The 12,465-nt window shown below is 49.7% G+C and overlaps 1 protein-coding gene and 1 long non-coding RNA gene across 2 annotated transcripts in view; both read left to right on the top strand.

The window, feature by feature from the left end:
- The window catches only part of LOC127007465 (CLIP-associating protein 1-A-like), an 82,029-nt gene that overhangs the window by 17,781 nt on the left and 51,783 nt on the right, over positions 1–12,465 (top strand). The window lies entirely within an intron of this gene.
- Positions 6,858–12,297, top strand: LOC127007466 (uncharacterized). Its single transcript, XR_007760261.1, has 3 exons — positions 6,858–7,784; positions 7,850–11,328; positions 11,419–12,297. It is a non-coding gene; the product is annotated as an uncharacterized LOC127007466 (long non-coding RNA).

Genomic DNA, 12,465 nt, shown 5'->3' with positions numbered 1-12,465 from the left:
GCGGTGACGGTGATGGTAACGGATGAGTGTGCTGACTGGCGGACTAACAGTGAGAAATGGGCGGCGAGGTGGTGGAAGGGTCGGATGTGGGCGCTCATTTGTTGAGGTCTGAAAGGATCGGCAGCTTGTTTGCTTGTTCTGACGCGATGGTTCAGGAAAATAAACTGTCGTCCCTCCCCTGTGATGTGTCGTACGGGATGACAAGGTGGGGGAGAGAGAGAGAGAGAGAGAGAGAGAGAGAGAGAGAGAGAGAGAGAGAGAGAGAGAGAGAGAGAGAGAGAGAGAGAGAGAGAGAGAGAGAGAGAGAGACACACACACACACACACACACAAACAAAAAAAAAAAAAGAGCCACCATTGACAGTCAGCTTCAGTGCGCGGGAAAATAGTGGTTCGATTTGCAGTGTGTGGAGATATTTTTTTTCTTTTGCTACACACACACACACACACACACACACACACACACACACACACACACACACACACACACACACACACACACACACACACACACTTGTATAAACAGGAGCTGCCTTGTATAGGCCAACCGGCCTCTTGCAGACTCCTTACGTTCTTATGTTCTTATGTTCATACACACACACATAGTCAGTCAGTCAGAGAGTCATGTAAATAGGATATTCGGAGATACGTATAGAATGGTGAGAAGTATAGGAATGGTATTCCATTACATGGATAAAGATATGATGAAAAAGATGATAAACACTTTGATTAGATAAAAATTGGAATATGCGGAAACTTTGTGGCTTCTCCATAAGAAGAAACACGTAAAAAAACTAAAAAGAATACAAAGGATGGCAACGAAAATGGTTCCAGAACTGGAGGGATTGCCTTATGAAGAAAGGTTAAAGGAAATGGACCTGCCAACATTGGAACAAAGAAGAGAAAGGGGAGACCTAATACAAATTTATAAATTATGGAATGAAATGGAAGATGTAGATAATGAAGAGTTACTACTAAGAGAAGGAAGAAACACCAGCAACACACGAGGACACAGTAAAAAAAATGAGAAAGGAAGATGCTAGAGAGACATAAAAAAATATAGCTTCCCGCAAAGAAACATACAGGTTTGGAACAGACTAAGTGAGGATGTAGTATCGGCGAAGAGTGCGCACAACTTTACGGAAAAGCTGGACAAATACAGATATGGAGACAGGGCCACACGAGCGTAAGCCCAGGCCCTGTAAAACTACAACTAGGAAAATACACACACACACGTTTGGCCGCAGGCACCTGGAGTTATCTATCTTAGTCCCACAACAACCACTCACCGCGGAAGGGTCGGGCTCCCACAGCGGCGGTTCTGTGCAATTTGTATCAAGTTCAGCTCGCCCCCGTGCTGGGCATGTGCGTGTCTAAGGGGTGTGCGTCCTTTGTTGAGGTCCGCGTCTTGAATGTTTGGTGCTAGACTTGGCCGCCGCCTCGGAGTGGCTACCGTGTCATCTTTCTCCTCAGCCCGAGCCGCCGAGAGGCCTTCGTGCATGTCCGCTGCACCTTAACGAGCCTCTTCCAGGAAGTTGCCGGTCGTTTGCAGATTGCGGGAGGTATGGAGGCAGAGGTTAGGGGAGGCAGAAGCTAGGGGAAGGCAGGGGCATAACCTTGGCAGGGCGGAGGATGGAGTAAACTTTGGGAAGAGATAATAAGCAGCTACAGTGATGTATATTGGGAAAGCTGCCCCCGCGCTGCAGCCACATCGAGTGCAAGCAGCGACAGCACGCAGGGCTCGTCCGCCGTGTGTGGGGTGGGAAGAGCCGCCGTGCCTCGCGGACGGGCGCTATAAAATACGCCGAGTTGATACTGTGTATATAAGGCAGTAACTCCACCTGGTGCAGGGCGGCGGGGCACGTCCACTCCAGCGCCGCCCTTGGGCTGCCCCTCAGATCTGGTAGTTGCTCCAGGCGGGAAGTATAATGAGAGGCGAAGCATGAATAAGTAGGCAGAGCTCCGTGCTTTAATTAGCGATCGCCTGATAAAATTGTAGCTGCTCAACAGAGTGTTATTAGCCCTGACAAGCGGCGCGATGAAGTGCCGGCCCTCGCACCCACCGCCTCCCACCGCCCGCCGCCCGCCACGGTGACACAGGGACGTTCGTTCCTCGGAGCCGCGCCACCATCTAGAGGCGCTGGACTTAGTTTTTTGTGTTGCCGGCCCCCATGTGTTTTCCTTGGCGAGGCGCGGCAGTAACGGGCCGCCACGGAGACAGACAAGTGGACGCTTCGAGCAGCTGTCGGTGTGTGTGTGGGAGGAGGGGGACAGGTGCAGGCAGGCGTGGCTGGCCCTTGATTAACATGCTCGGGAGGTTGTTGCATCGTAACATGAAGGATGATGTGGGAGTTCATGTCTATCCGCTGATCTTCCCTCCACCGAGCATGCACCACCTCCGTATCTCCCATCTCTCCTCCCTTCTTCCCGCCTTCCCTCCCACCCATTCATGGTCTCTCCTCTGTCTCCTTTCATTACTTCTTGCATCAGTCTGAGTTTCGCCATCCGTGTTCCAGCTCTTCCCATTTACTATCTGATTTTCCTTCTCGTGTTCATTTTCCTTTCCTTTGATTCTTTCCGTGTCTCGGTGTCGCCATCCCCTTCACTTCTTGCAGACCCATCTTTTCCTCTGACCTTACAGCTCTCCCTTTCTGCTCCTCTCCTTCCTCCCCCCTGTTTCTCCTTCTCCCTGTGTCCGCTTTCCCTCTGCCGTAATACAGTTTTTATCTCCGCGCCACGCCGCCCTCTCACTTCTTATTGGTATTTCCTCCTCCCGCTCTTCGCTCGCCTTCACTGTTCCCTTCCTCCTTTCTCCTTGCTCCGCTTACTCCACCACCATCATCACTGCCACCTACAAAAATCCACTCCTCTCCCCGTCACTCCCTTTCATCTCGACCGCCATTCACTGTCTCATCCACTCCACCACTTCCGGTATTATGGATTATTTTACCTCTCCTCCTCCTCCTCCTCCTCCTCCTCCGTCTCCATCCATCATTTCCATCAGCATTCCAAGAGCTACCGTATGTGTGTTCTCTGCTCATCCGTGTGTCCCGTCCACCTCATCCGTCCCTCCGCCACCACTCCATCATCCACGGTCCAATGATTTTCTCCCCTCCCTCCACCTTCTTTATCCACCATCTATATCTCATTCCCCCCCCCCCCCTCCCTTTCCCTCCGAGCTTCATCCCCATCATCCAGTTCTTTCCATTGCTGTCCACCGTCCCCACCAACACCAGACTGTTCACATCACAACGATCGCTTCTTCCTCCTCCTCCTCCTCCTCCTCCTCCTCCTCCACTGTCTTTATCCTCATTACCACCGCTCCACTCGAGAAGGTGCACCAATTTCTACTCCTCCTCCTCCTCCTCCTTGTCTTCCTCCTCGTCTCATCCTTCTTCGTCCTCGTCTTTCTCCTACTCCTTCTCCACCTCCTACTTATTCTCTTCCTCCGTATCCTCTTCCTCTTCTACCACGTTCTATTCCTCCGCCTACTACTTCTCTACCTCCGTATCCTCTTTCTCGTCCTCCATCACCTCCTCCTACTCCACCTATACCTTACTTATTCTCTTTCCCCTTATCCTCCTCCTCTAACTAATCCTTACCTTCCACTACCCACATCCCGCACCTGTCCGTCGAGGGTAAAGGACTTAAGCACATACAAGGACAGCACCTGGCCACTCACAACTACATCACAGGTGGTTACGCCGGGCCAGGTGTGCCACACGGATTTTAAAGGGCACGTCACCTGGCCTAAACGAGTCTTTAAACCTGCCCCGTCCTCCCTAAACTACCTCGTGGGCGTAGGGGCAGATGGGCTGTAGGACGGTGTAGAAGGGTGTAGAAGATGGGCATAAGGAGGGAGGAGTGTGTAACTGGTGGGTTGTGGCGCTAAACAGGTGTCGGGTGTAGCGGGCCACCTGGGAACACCTGGGGTATCTCGTTAGCAGGTGTATTGATGGGTCCTTCTTGTACCCTCTTCCTCCCTTTCTCCTCCTTTCTATACCTACCATATGGACACTGTTGGAGGTCTTAGTTTGGTGCCCTGCTCTGCCCTGCCCTGCCATACCCTACCCTACCCTAACAACGCAACACAACACAACACAACACAACCTAACCTAACCTAACCTAACCTAACCTAACCCAACCCAACCCAACCCAACCCAACCCAACCCAACCCAACCCAACCCAACCCAACCCAACCCAACCCAACCCAACCCAACCCAACCCAACCCAACCCAACCCAACCCAACCCAACCCAACCCAACCCAACCCAACCTACCCTACCCTACCCTGCTCCCTGTTAGTTCCTCCCCTACACTACTCCATTCCATACCACCCCATCTTATCATACCCTACCCTACCATTTGCTACCTTACTTAATATCATACCTTGCTCTACCTTCCTTCTCCTTTCAATCCTTCTTTACCTTATCCTAACCTCGGCACCCCATCCTACCCCGCCCTTCCTTACTCCCAACATGTCACAATCTACCTCTCTCTCTCTCTCTCTCTCTCTCTCTCTCTCTCTCTCTCTCTCGCTCTCTCTCTCTCTCTCTCTCTCTCTCCCCCAGGGTCTTAGGAAAGGTATGGTACTCCCCTTCGCCTTCTCCTCTCCTTCTAGTGCCTCTCTTGTCTCTTGTTGCTTTTTTCATTTCATTGTGACGTCACGGCCTAAGAGGAACGACCTGAGAGAGAGAGAGAGAGAGAGAGAGAGAGAGAGAGAGAGAGAGAGAGAGAGAGAGAGAGAGAGAGAGAGAGTATTATTATTAGGCTGGTTTGTGTTTATATTAAGGTCTGGTTTTAAAAGGTTACCGCTAGAAGAGGAGGAGGAGGAGGAGGAGGAGGAATAATGTGATGACAATAAATTTAAGTAATCAACCAATTTAATAAATAGATAAATTATAAACAAGGAGAGGAGGAAAGAAAAAATAGAATTGAGGTAAAGGTAGGATGCGGTAATATTGTTATTATTATTATTATTGTTATTATTATTATTATTATTATTATTATTATTATTATTATTATTATTATTATTATTATTATTATTATTATTATTATTATTAGTAGTAGTAGTAGTAGTAGTAGTAGTAGTAGTAAAAGTAATATTGTTAGTAGGGAAAGCTTTACTCTTCCTGTTTATGTTGCATTTATTGTGTTGCAACTCTCTCTCTCTCTCTCTCTCTCTCTCTCTCTCTCTCTCTCTCTCTCTCTCTCTCCCGCGGAATGTTAGTACAGGTGTGGCGCAAGGTGTGACATCAACAGGTATATACCTTCATCTGGACCTTCTTTCAACCTGCCTTTTTTTTTTTGTGTGTGTGCGTGCGTGTGTGCGTGCGTGTGTGCGTGCGTGTGTGTGTGTTTTGTACTCAAATTGGCGGGTGGTGATTGTGGTGGTGGTGGTGGTGATGGCCGGAGTGATAGCAGTGGGAGTGATGGTAATGGTAGAGTCAAGAATAGTAGTAGCAATAGCAATAGTAGTAGTAGTAGTAGTAGTAGTAGTGGTGTTGTGATCTGAGTGAAGGGCAGAGATATAGTGATGGGTGAAGGGGAATGTCAGAATGGGGGATGGGGAGAGAGGGGAGGAGGGGAAAGGGGTGGGGAGGGATGTTGTAGGTGAGAGGAGGGAGGGAAAGGGGTGGGGAGGGATGTTGCAGGTGAGAGGGAGGGAGGGAAAGGGGAGGGGAGAAGGAGAGGGAGGAGCAAAGAAACATTCTCTTGTAGGCATGTTAAGTTGTAGCAATCTTAAGTGAGAGAGAGAGAGAGAGAGAGAGAGAGAGAGAGAGAGAGAGAGAGAGAGAGAGAGAGAGAGAGAGAGAGAGAGATTCCAAACACACACCCCATAATTATTCACGTCACTATAACTTTAAGACGCGATTTTTTATGGCTCTTCACATTCATAGTCACCTACAAAGAGTTCTTGGTGGTCGCGTTCTCTCTCTGTAACCCAACTAATAAAGAAAGTCAACTATTACACCAAGATCCATATATTTACCTGATGGGCGTACCTGACTATCCAGAGAACAGCTGCACCCATAAACAACAAAACACATGCTTGCAATGCCATAAAAGGTTCACGTATTGTTTGCAGTGTGGCAGCTTAGTTACTACATGAAAGTTTGAAACATGTCCACGCGTAAATCTTTCAAGAGGCGAATGTAAGTGCTTTCTATGGCCATCTCAGCCCCGTGTCGCCCAGTCGTGCTCGGTTTCACCCCATGAGTAACAGTGATCGTAAATACTCGGCCTCTGAACCCCGTCTGAAGCTGGCGTAATTAAACAAACAAGACCAGGCGGGTAACATGCACGAAGGAGCTGTGATTTACTTGCCTGGCGCCGCCGCGTATACAGAGCCACGAACAAGGGTGACTGAGCGCTGCATTGAAGGAAGGAAGGAAAGGAAGGAGGGAAAGAACTGCGAAGTTCCAATATTGTTTTATAAGAGAGGAAGAAGTATACTGTTTACTTTTTCTTTTCGGGACATTTTTTTTAAGGCGTAAGCAAGATTACCATAGTTACACACACACACACACACACACACACACACACACACACACACACACACACACACACACACACAGCGGGGGATGAGCTAATGTTAGACCGAGATAACACCTTTGCTCCCCTCCCTCTTTCTCCCTTCCTCCCCTCCCCCTTTCCCCCTTCCTCCAACTCCTACACAGAGGATGGGAGGGAAGGATGTTGGGGAGTGGGGGGGGGGGGGCGTGGGCAGGTGTGTGGGTGGAAGGTGAGCGGAGGTTAAGCGAGGGTGAGGTCTTAATGTGTGTGTGTGTGTGTGAGTGGGGTTGAGGGGGGTTGATAGGGTGGGGTGTATGTATATAAAACTGTGAGATGAGGTCTTAATGTGAATTTGGAGAGAGAGGAGAGGAGAGGAGAGAAAGAGAAAGGGAGAGAGGCCTGGCATCCATTAACGGGGTCCTTATTAGCTGCGGTTATCACTTGTTTCTTCTTCATCTCTCCAAGGAACGTTTTTTTCATCCTCTCCTTTAGGCTTACAAACGTTTTTTGCTGCAGGAGCCTTATCACATATTCCTCCATTAGCTCAACGTGTTATTAACTTGTCTGGTATTATGCTTCATTAACTATTCGTATTATTAACTTGTCTGATATTTTTAGACGGTACTAGGTTTTATATTTACTCCTTTGTTTATACTTTATTTTAAGGCGACAGAGCAAGTTTTAATGAAAGATAGAGAAAGAAAATCCACAATGTATTTTATTTTAACTTCTTTCTTACTTGTCATTGTGTGCGTATTGCGTGTCACTACCGCCTAATGAAGCACATATATGGAGGTGCTGTGTGTGTGTGTGTGTGTGTGTGTGTGTGTGTGTGTGTGTGTCCTTATCTTCCTCCACCCTCCACTGATCACGGAGCGCCATAGACACCCACCATTAGTGTGTGTGTGTGTGTGTGTGTTATGAGTTGTGGCCCGCCAAGAAAACAGTGGAGCCCGTTAGAGAGACCCAGTAGGACATTGGACGTGCCTGAAAACACATACACACACACACACACACACACACACACACACACACTTATACACACATTTACATACATATAAATCCCTGTGTAGCATTAACAAGGGTTTGCGCAACGGTTGTCAGGTGCATAATCCATTCACGGTGCCCTAATGTGACGCAAGAAACACAAGCTCCTCGTTTCAGGTTTTAGGGTTGTCTGGTCCTCGTGTGTACGGAAGTGTGAGACCAGAGTCGAGTAGGAGGTGAAGAGGAAGAGGAAGAGGGAGCGTATTTGGTACAGACGCATGAGGTCAGAGTCGAGTAGGAGGTGAAGAGGAAGAGGAAGAGGGAGCGTATTTGGTACAGACGCATGAGATCAGAGTCGAGTAAGAGGAAGAGCGATGCGTGTTTTTTTTTTTTTTTTTTTTTTTTTCCTACAGCAAGGGAGGCAGCTCAAGGGCAAACAACAAAAACATCAACAAAAAGGCCCACTAAACACTGCTCCGGCAAAAGAATAATAGAACGAGAGGAGTTGCGTCATTTTGCGAGATGCGTAGAATATTGAAGGTCTGATATACTTGAGGGATTATAAAACTTTTTGTTGAGAGACAGACCAAGGAGCGCAGAACAAGAAAAAGCCCGGCAAATTGCTTCCGTTATATATATAAAAAAAAGATAAATAAGGGAAAGGAAAGAGTTCTGCATGAAGCGATGGCAAAAAACAGCAGTACCAGGGGACGATTATTAAGCAAGATAACGGTAACGAAAAAGCTTAGAATCAGTGTGTGTGTGTGTGTGTGTGTGTGTGTGTGTGTGTGTGTGTGTGTTGCAGTTAGAGAGGAATATGTAGCTTGCTCCCCCTCCTCCTCCTCCTCCTCTTGCCCTCTATGCCCTGTCTCCTCCCCTCTCTCATAAAGTCTTGTCGCCTGTCGCTAACATGGTGTATACACGGCCATAATGTTTTAAGTTGTGTGTGTGTGTGTGTGTGTGTGTGTGTGTGTGTGTGTGTGTGTGTGTGTGTGGCGCGCTGGCGGTTGTGGCTTATCGTGTCGGCTCACCTTGAACCGCCAACAACATTAACATATGAAATTGCCCGCCCCTCGCATGGCACCGGGTGAGTGACTGGCCGTGTGGTGGAGGAAGGGGGTGGGGGGAGTGTTGTGTTCTCGTGCGGCGTATGCAGGTGTGGCGGTGCTGCAAGACGAGGCGGGGGGAGGGGGGTTGCGCTGTGGCTGGACGTGGTGGGGGGAGACTGATTGTGTTCGGAATGGTGTGGTAGGCTGGCTCCGACTGACCGCCCCGTCCCGGACAGCCCTCGGAGGGTCGGCGCCGCTGGGTAGGCTGTACGTTATGATGCTATCTGGTGTGCGCCGCCCCGCGAAACAAGGAACATTCCTCACCCGACAGTGGCGGGACCTGACCTCGCCCAGCTGGCTGCGTGACCCCCAAGACCCCCTGTGGTGGGCGGCAGTACTTCCGAGCTGGCCCGGCCCTCGTGGCGGAAGTGTCTTTTCTTTGGTAAACCACGTAATGTTGCTGAAGTGACGACTAAGGAGAGTCCCTATTGATGGGACGCTCTTGCCAGCTACCTGTTGTGTCTTCGCCTCCAGCAACACGCTCTGCAGGAGACCGGCGTGGAGCCCGTGCAGGACAGTGAGCCTGGACGGAAATGCGGCGGTCACTGCACCCAGCCATCAGCTCCGCCCGCTGGCCACGATAATGACGGCACGCGTGCACGGCCTTGCGATGCTGCTGTGACTCCGGAGAGTTTCTCGAGTCTCGGAACTAATACTGTTCACCGTGTGTGCCCACAGCTCCTGACGGGGGCGGAAGGGCGCGGCTGTTTTTCCTTTGGGCTTGATGGGTGGAGGTCCTGCACCCAAGCCTTCTGCCCATACCCAGGCGTCGCATGATTGCCTTCCTGCCCTGGGCACCGCACGCATTGGAGGAAATCTTGCCTCGCAACACTAAAATGACCTTTGCTCTAATTACGGCCTTCCCTTTGCCCCACACAGTGGCCAGGATTACGCGAAGATTTTAGTGCCGCTAAATTACTCTTGAAGCGCTTGAGAGGTGGCGTTTGTGCGCTGAGCAACGACGAGGAGTCATTACTGGCGCGAGTTGTGGCTCCGCTCTGGTACACTGGCTCGCGGGGCTGCTCCGGGCGGCCGCTGGTGCCCTGCTTGGCGGCGGCACAGTGGTCGCCCTTGGTGGACTGCTTGCTGCAGGAGGTAGGATCTGGTAGCTCGGGGAGAAGGAGAACTAGGGGAGGGAGCGGAGAGGGGGAGGATACACAGGAGGGAGGAAGGATGGCGGTGAACAGGAAGAGGTGCAGGATAATTGAAGTTGCCTCACTTATTTTTATGTCTTCATTACCAAGTGTCAGAGTAATGCCGGGTTTGGAAGAACACTTGAAAGGTGACTCATACCCTGTCGTGGCTTGCACTGAACGCGCGTGGGGTACGGGGCCAGGGAGGCTCTGGAGGCTGTTACGGAGCAGGGTGAGTTAGCGGAATGGTATACCTGCACGGCGATGGGAGGACAAGACTCGTATGTGGTATTTTTTCGCCTTTTTCCGGGCAGTCTTGTGTAAAGCTTTAGTAGGAGTGAGTCTGGAGAGGACATATTGGAGGAACACAAAAGAGGCGGGGAGGGTTGGGTGGCCTGACTGATACACACGAAGGGCGAAACAATACGGGTTGTCAGGGAGGACAGACAGACGCGGACGGGCTTGGCTGAGGAGAAAATGGAAGGAAAAGATCAGGAGCAAGATTAGAGCGAGGAGGAAGGGCGAACGAAGGATGACTGCAGGTACGGAGAGGAGGAGAGAACGTGTGTGGGGAGGGGGCGGGGGGGGGCCACACGCACACAGACCACCATTGCACAAGGCTGGGTGGCTGGGTGGGTGGTTGGGTACAGGGGAAGCAGACGGCCTTTACCAGCATGGGTTCGAGCCCCGGGGAAGTTGTGAAGTAAGTGAAGTGGAGAGCACGTTGATGAGTAGGGCGCTTCTGCTGATTTACTGCTTATCCTGCTGTGGAAACTACCTAGGAGAGAGGAAGGGGGGGGGGGTACTATTGATGGGAGGAAGATGGGATAGGGAGGCAGGCTGGAGCGAGTGGGCGAGTGTATTAGTGGGGATGGGAAGGGAAGGGGAGGGGGTGGGGTGCACTTGATGGGAGGAAGATGGGATAGGGAGGCAGGCTGGGACGAGTGGGCGAGTGTATTAGTGGGGATGGGAAGGGAATGAGAGGTGTGGTAGAGGTAGATGTATTAGTGCTGATGGTGGGGAAGGTGTGCTGTGCTTGGGAACCTCTTGATGGGAGAATTGGGAAGGGGAGAAAGGATGGAGTGTGTCTATTAGCGGCGTCGGGGAGGGTTGGGTGAGGTGAGGGAGAGAAAGTATAAGTGATAAGCGAGTGCAGGAGATTTTTATTCATCTATGTATTTATTTGTTTATTTATTTATTGGCGAGGGAAGGAGAGAGTGTAAGTGAATGAAGGAATGTGTGAGAGAGAAAGAGATAGATAGAGAGTATATTTAGCATTCATTAAGAAAAACTAAGATTCACGATGTGTTTGCGGAAGCGGAAGAGAGAGAGAGAGAGTAGAGAGGTGCACTTGACAACTCGCCAATATTTAGTGAGCGAAGAAAATGGGAAACTAAAAAATGTGCTGCTTTCGGCTTTCGGCTCTCACAATAAATACTTCCCAGGACCACAAAGGAGATTAATCGGGTTCTCATGAGTGCTTTCACATTCATGGTGCAGATGCATTGTCAAACTATCACAAGGCTCATAAAACTACCCATGGAAACACCCAGAACAACCTCCACGAAAACCCTATCAAATGTAGGTGTTGAAGCCTTGTCAAACGATCATCATACCCATAAAACTACCCATGGAAACATCCACACATTCTCAACGAAAACCCTATCAAATGTAGGTGTGGAAGCCTTGTCAAACTATCATCATACCCATAAAACTACCCATGGAAACACCCACAACAACCTCCACGAAAATCCTATCAAATGTGGGTGTGGAAGCCTTGTCAAACGATCATCATACCCATAAAACTACCCATGGAAACACCCACAACAACCTCCACGAAAATCCTATCAAATGTGGGTGTGGAAGCCTTGTCAAACGATCACCACTCCTATAAAACTACCCATGGACACACCCACAACATCCTCCACGAAAGCCTTATCCAATGTGTGAAAGTCATCAAACACGTTGGCGAGAGTGAGGAAGGCGAAGAGCATAGCTGCATAGATTGGATCGCTGGTCAGGGTGATGAGAGCAAGGGAGTGGAGCACCCCGCCGACTGATAGCAGAGTAATCATGATGAAGGGAGGGGAAGGGAAGGGAACACCGACCAGGCACGCAACTCACCTTATACGTTTTCACAGGCGCAGGTGAGGGAGAGCCGGGTAACTATATGTATGATGAAGTGGTGATGGCTAAACACCTGATTCATGCAGGTACACACTTCATACACGCTCGAGTTTGTTTGGACTGGGAATTAAAACAGAAGAGGAGACAGATTATAGTGAATGAACATGAACACTTTGCTGCCTGCCGACGTATATACCCAACTTTTCCTTCCCTTTCTCCCTCTTGTGAATGAAGATAGACAGTGTACTATTGTTTGTTGTTTAATTACCGTCCACTCTCGCAAGGTAGTTAAGTGATAGTGGGTGAAATTTTAAGTTGGAAGTATGTGTGGGTAATTTTTTTCCCGTGGTTTTGATGAGTAAACACACACACACACACACACACACACACACACACACACACACACACACACACACACACACGTACACCCCCCCCCCCCCCCTCACACACACGTCACATAAAGCAATAGTCTTGGTTTCATGGATGCGAATAAAAAAATAAAAAGGAAAATACATCCATGAATATTTGACGTGGGTTTAAAGAGGGAGCGTAAATCGAGAACGTAATGGCCGGTCCGTGACGCTCCGTTTATCGA

Source organism: Eriocheir sinensis, chromosome 35, assembly GCF_024679095.1.
Source record: "Eriocheir sinensis breed Jianghai 21 chromosome 35, ASM2467909v1, whole genome shotgun sequence".
Taxonomy (NCBI): Eukaryota; Metazoa; Arthropoda; class Malacostraca; order Decapoda; family Varunidae; genus Eriocheir; species Eriocheir sinensis.
Note: the sequence above shows the minus strand (reverse complement) of the source record. Positions and strands in the feature narration are given on the sequence as shown.